The sequence below is a fragment of the Odontomachus brunneus genome, unplaced genomic scaffold, assembly GCF_010583005.1.
Source record: "Odontomachus brunneus isolate Ranch 3 - 2012 unplaced genomic scaffold, Obru_v1 Obru_scaffold_358, whole genome shotgun sequence".
Classification (NCBI taxonomy): Eukaryota; Metazoa; Arthropoda; class Insecta; order Hymenoptera; family Formicidae; genus Odontomachus; species Odontomachus brunneus.
In genome coordinates, this window is record NW_022639808.1 from 85154 (window position 1) to 91658 (window position 6505).

Below are 6505 nucleotides of genomic sequence, written 5' to 3' on the forward strand. Positions count from 1 at the left end.
GTTGTATCAGATATTAAGCTGATAAGAACAGATGAAACGCTTTTATTTTAGTACAATGCATGTTCCACCGGGGACATTGCCCCCGGTGGTGAATACAATTTTAGTTTTAGCATTGAATGCTATACGCTAACATATAAATTTTGTGTTGCAGGGGACACCAAGCCCCCCCTGCTGGGCCAAGACGAACACAAGAAAATTCATGACTTTCCGCGTGGGCAGAACATAATAATACCATTGGGACGGCTAACAGGCCGCCCCAATACATCAGCACACTCTACCAACGGCTTACGTATATAATAATAAATATATCACAGATAAATACACAAATAAATAATCAATACATGTAATCCCCGCCGCTGCGGGGTATGCGCACAGCGCGTACATCTGTTTATATACTTATAACTAGTCGCGACATCCATCCTTACGTACACTTATCCGCACGACGCACACGTGTATACACAATAAAACAATGGCACAACATCCGCTGCATTCATTCACGCCAACACGTCCCTCCGGAGCGCAGGACCCGCCGCAGAATAAATAAATAAATAATACTACAACACAACACGCTAAAATAAATATACTAGTTACAATAAAAATAAGTATAAAATGCAATAAATATATACAATAAAATATTAACAAGCTTAAAATGTGCAGCCGCGGGGACGATGGCGACCGTTGCAGTCACCCCCGCCCCCGCGGCAGTCATACATCTCAAACTATAAAAATACAATATAAATTAAAATCAAAATGTGTCCCCGCGTGTATAGGGCGCTTGAATAAAAAGAAAAGTAAATAAATAATTTAAAATGCAGCAGCCGCGACGACGAGAGCGCCCTTGCAGCCGCACCCGTCGGCGCAGCAGTCAGAGCACTTCAAATAAATAAATACATAAAAGATGCGGGTCCCCCGGGGCAAGACGTGCCCTACGCGACATTCATTCAAACGAGTTAGGCACGAGAACCATCGTCCCCGCCATCCGCCCGCGCGCCAGTCACACGGCGACGAACCGCGCGAGGCGGAGAAACTTCTGGAACGCTACCGTCTACAGGCCGCGGAGGTGCCTCGTACTGGCGGACGCCGGACACGTGCTCCACGTATATATCCCGTGACCAGCGAATGGTATCCGATACCATAAGTCGGCGCATCATCGCCCCATACGCCTTGCTTACGCGCAGGAGCTCCAACACCGGCTCATTCCTCGGATCCCACGAGCCAAGGGCCCCGACGACGAAGGCCGTCACGACGACCCGGTATCCCCGCCGTTGGAGCGCTTCAGCCAAGGGCGAGTATTTAGCAACTTTCCTCGCCCTAGCCTCATCAAACGCCGCCCAACGGTTTTCGAAGGGAACCGTGACGTCGCATATGACGACGCTCTTCGAGGGCTCGTGCCTGACCACAAGGTCAGGTCGTAGCGCCCCGAGTTCCCCCTCGAGACCCCTGACCCGCTGGTTAACCGTGATCGACCCCGGCAGACGACAGGCCTTCCTGAGTCGCAGCAGGATCGAGTCGTGACGCCACTGGACGGCAGCAGAATGTGGTCCACAGTGACAAAGCACGTGGGGAAGGGTCTCAGCCACTTCTCCGCATCGCCGGCAACGCCTGTCACCCTCCCCCCATCTGCGCGCCCCATTTAAGGGGAGCACGTCAAGGCGGGCTCGGTGTACGAAGCGCCAATCAGCAAAGCGGGTGAAGCTGCCGCCACGCATGAAGTGATTGCTCACTCGTGCGCGCGACGAGACCTCGAACACCTTCCCCTGATCAGGTTTTGTGATCCACGTGTAAGTGTACCACTCTGCCACCGCCGCTCGCAGGCGCCCGATCACCTGGGCACGAGCCCCAGGTGGGATCTTAGTGACCCTGCCGCGTGGCCCGCGGCATTGGAGGACGAACTCCTCACGCTCCTCACACCACAGCCACCGAATGGCCAAGCGCTCAGATTGTCTCCGCGCAGCATTCCGGGCGCTCGACCAGAGCGAGGATTCCCCGCCCACCCTTAGCCTCCCCTCGAGCGAGCCCGAGAGGAAGGCGGCGACGTCACCGCACGTCGGGTGGGTGCCAATCCGGCGGCGAACCACTGCCCGCAGCGACGCCCAAGCCAGGTCCCTGACCGCCCGGTCGTCCGCCGTCAAAAGACGGAAGACGTGAGCGATCGTGAGGACGTCGGCGAGGTCAGCGAGCGGAAGCAGTCCACATCCCCCCCTGCTGGGAGGGAGGTAGACCACCTCCGCGCTGGCGCGCTGAGGGAGGTTCAGCCAGCCTTTGACTAACCTGCGGATCTGCAGGTCCAAGGCTATCAGGGGACGTTTCTCAACTCTGGCTCCCCGAAGCAAGAAGTCGAGCCGCGGCAACAGAAAAGTCGCCACGGCCTCCGACTTCTGCCACGGGGCAAGGAGCGACCGGTCAATCGCGCGGAGGTCCTCGCCCAAGGCCAACATAGCAGCATTAGGCGTTTGGTTGACGGAGAAGCCCGTCGGAATGCCGAGGTGCTCATAGGCCTCGCCTTCCGCCAGGGACTTCACAGTCCGGCCCTGGATGACGAAGGTCGTCGACAGGACCCTGCCGCCTCGCCCAGCACCGACGTGCAGGGTGGCACATTTAGCAGGGTTGAACCGCAACCCTATCGACGATGCTTCGCCCTCCGCGACTGCAAGCAGTCTTCGCATTTCGCCCGGGGTCCTGGAGACCAGTACCAGGTCATCTGCGTAGGCCATTACTGACCACCGCGAGCCCAACAGCTCGACCCCGAGACCGGTTTCGGTAACTGCACGCAGCACCGAATCGATCACGAGATCGAACACTATGGGGCTCAGCGGGCATCCCTGGCGTACACCCGAGCGAATGGGAATGGGCGCGGTGAACCCGTCTCTGGTTCGCACACGCGTAGTGCAACCATCGTACATGGAGCCCCATATTGCTATGAGGCTCCGCGGAACGCCGGCTCGCACAAGGGCGCGGCGGATCGTGTCATGGGGAACCGATCCAAACGCGTTGGAAAGGTCAAGCCACGCCACTACCACCTCCCGGCGGTCCCTCCGGGCATCGGTCAGGATTTCCTGAAGGACGAAGTTGTGCTCGTAGCACCCCTCGTCCCTCAGGAAGCCCTTCTGAGCCGGACTTAGCTTTCGGTTTGCGATCGCCCAGTCGGTCAGGCGATCGGCCAACACCGCCGCGAAGAGCTTCGGGATCGTGTCCCCGAGCGCGAGAGGACGCCAGTTCTCCAACATGTCCCGATTTCCTTTTTTATACACCAAGACGGTGTTAGAGGTCTTCCACCTCGCGGGGACAGCCTCGAGCCGCAGGCAGGCGTTAAACACTGCGACGAGCAGCTGAGCCGTCGGATCCGAGACACGGAGGTCACGGTAGGTCAAACCATCTGGTCCGGGCGCAGAATTATTCATGCGCCGGAGCCTCCGGTCGACCTCTCGCTCCGTCATCGGTCGAATCAACTCAGCCGCTATCTCGTCATCGCCCGAGGCCTCGGGCAGCTCCGCAGGCGCCGCACCGTTCAGACTTCCCGCGCCGCAGTATACTCCTCTGAAGTATTCCGACACCCGCTGTGTGGATACGTCGCACGTATCCGCGGGGCCGGAAAGGACTTCTCGGACCGCTTTGCGACGGTTCTTTCTGAACAGCGCTTGTAAGCGCGCTGCTTCGCGTCCCGTTTCCGCGCGAGATTCTCTATCGAATAGAGGGCGTTCCGCCGGTGCGGACGCCCCCTCGCGTCTGGCGCCGTCCCCCGCCCTACCCGCTCCCCGCGCGTTATCGCCGGCCTCTCGCGACCGTACCGAACGACCACGAGGACGCGGCACGCCCCCGCCCTGCTCGCGTCCCCCGAAGAACCCGACGACTTGCGTCATCAGGCGCTCAAGGTCAGCGAGCGTACCCGCCGAGTCCGCCGCCGCGACGAGACGTCGCCTCTCGGCAGTCTTCTGTCGCGCCGTGAGAGGCGCAACAGGCGCCGCCACCGGCTCTCGTCCCGCCGCGGCCGGCGGACTCCGCGGGATTGCGGGCGGACGCGCGCCGCCCCTCGCCCTACTGGCTGGTACCGCCGTCGCCCCCATCCTCCCCGGACGCCCCTCGCCGACGGACGCGCGCGTTCCCCGTCGACCCATAACCCCGCGGACATCCCGTGGAGCACCCGAATGTACGGCGACGCACTCACCAGCAACTCCCCGACGCGTCGCATCCTCCGCGGGTCCTGCTGGCAGCGTCCTTCCGCTCCCCGTGCTCCTCGCAGCGACCCCCAGTAAGGGGGGATAATTCGCCACCGTGATGGGCGGCGGACTAGGCGCCGCACGCGCCTCCGTGCCCGAAGCCTCATCACTGGACGAGAGGCGCGCCCTCCTCGCTCTTCTCCGCGCGGCTCTCCCCTCGGCCACTGTCCACTCCTCTTCTTCTGAGTCCACTGCCGTGCCGCCGCCGACGGCGCCGCCCCCCTCGCTGCCGCTGCTGCTCGTGGTGTCGTCGACGACGCCTCCCCGGGTGGTAGTGGTGGTGGTGGTGGTGGTGGTCGTCCTCTGGGCGGGGCGCGGCCGGAGCGCCCTCCTGGACGGGACCTCCGCTTCGCAGAGGGCGCTCCCTGTCGCCCGGGGCCTGGTGGCGGGCGCCCCGGGCGATCCCGCTGTTGTAAACCGCGGCCCCGCGACGATCGCCGCGGTCGGTGGCGACGTATGCGCCGGCGGCGTAAAACGCGACACGGGGGGCGAAAAATACCCCCCGCGCGCGCCCGGGAGCCCCGTAGACATCACGGGACTCCCAGCCGCCGCCGTCACCACCGTCGCGGTCGTTAAAGTCGCCGGCGCACAACTCACGGGCGTATAGGCGGGCGGGCATGGTGGAGACCCGCCCGCCGCCGCCACGAACACACCGCGGATGTTCGGCGGTGTGACGGGCGACATGTGAGTGATGAGGGAGGATCTAGCCCCGACCGTGCACGGCGGTATGAGGGGCGATCCTCCCTGTGACGCCCGTGAGCATCCCCCGGTCGGCGTGACGCGCGACATCGCCGCCGTCGTCGCGGCCGACGAGACGCGCCTCGGGTCCGCACCGTCTTGCGGCGGTGAAAACCACTCTTGAGGCACGCTCGGCGGCCGCGAATCAGGCGGCGACTCGTAAAAGTCGCGCAGCACGCCGACACGTGAGAACGCGCCGGCAGGTTCCGACTCGCGAGTCGCGGCTCTATCGCGGGGCGCGCAGTTCGTGGCCGCGCCCGCTCGACTCACCGGCGTCGTCTCTGTGTGCAGCGGCGCTCGTGTCTCAACCAAAATGGCCGCCCTCGGTACACCGGCCGCTGTTCTCGACGTAGATGTTCTCGTCGCCGGTGCCCTCGTGACGGCCGCGTACGAGGGGGACACGGCGCTCCCTCCAGGGCGCGCCGCGGTGTACGCCGACGGCGACGGCGTCGTCGATGTCCGCCTCGTTGGCGGCGGCGGACGAAGTGCGGCAGTGGACCTAGTGCTCCTTAATGTGCGTGTTGTTGTGGCCGCGTGTGGTGTCCTCGTGGACAGTGCCGTGCCGCGCGTTGCCGCGCCTCGGGTGAGACGCCCCTCACCCTCCGAGGCAGGCTCCGGAGCCGCCCGCGTACGCGTCCGCACGCCCGATGTTCCGGCGCGCGCGACGGACGCCGACGGTACCGCGCTCGCTGTACATGGTGACGAGGTCGCCGCGGACACCGGCGACGCGACTGCCGACGTCGTCGTCGTCGCCGGGACGCGGGGGGACGAGCGACGGGCTGCCGGCGCCATCCCCCGGGCGACCGAGTGCTCCTTCTCAAAATGTTCTTTGACCCACTTTTGTGGGTACTTTTTGCCTGCGGGTGCGCGGTACCCGCATATGGAGCACTCGTATGTGAGTGTGTCGCCCGGGTGAAACGTTTTCTGATGGCGCGCTAAATGCAGCCCATCGCTAAACGTGCCCTTGTCCCCCTTTGCTGGTGCGCGGCGACACCCGGCCCAGCACCTGGGGCACGTAATGCGCTCAGGCACCGGGAACGGGATCACCACGACCTCCGGGCGATCCTCGGCCATAGTGAAAATGTGTGAAAAATGTGCAAAGTGCCGTACGAACACACGCGAGTGACGAGGCTCAGTATCGGTACGGCGACCGCGCTCGCCTCGGTTTTCCGCAGCACGTAATCGTACCCGGGTCCCCGCGACGAGCCAATGTCACTCGTACGTCACGCGCCGACGTCCCCGACACAACGCGCGCACCCGCACAGCCGAAAAATCTCTAATTTAATTGTAATTTGCAGATAAAAATCCGAGCCGGTGAGGTTATGTGTGGATCTGCCTGTCACTACCAGTGCAAGGTGAGGCTTCACCAGCGCGCGTCCACCAGGTGTCCGCAGCACTGGATCGTCCTCACGATGGAGATGACAGGCTTCACTTCCTGTCAACACAACCGCCGACCCGGATATGAGAGCAGAGAGGAAAGTCTCAGCGAGGGCCAAGTCAGCAGTCGCAGAGTCACCGCTGAGATCTGCCCACAGCAAGCTGAGGACTTC

At 62.6% G+C, this 6505-nt stretch overlaps 1 protein-coding gene across 4 annotated transcripts in view; it reads left to right on the top strand.

Moving 5' to 3' along the window:
- The window catches only part of LOC116853559 (XK-related protein 6-like), a 25177-nt gene that overhangs the window by 14353 nt on the left and 4319 nt on the right, over window positions 1–6505 (top strand). The window lies entirely within an intron of this gene.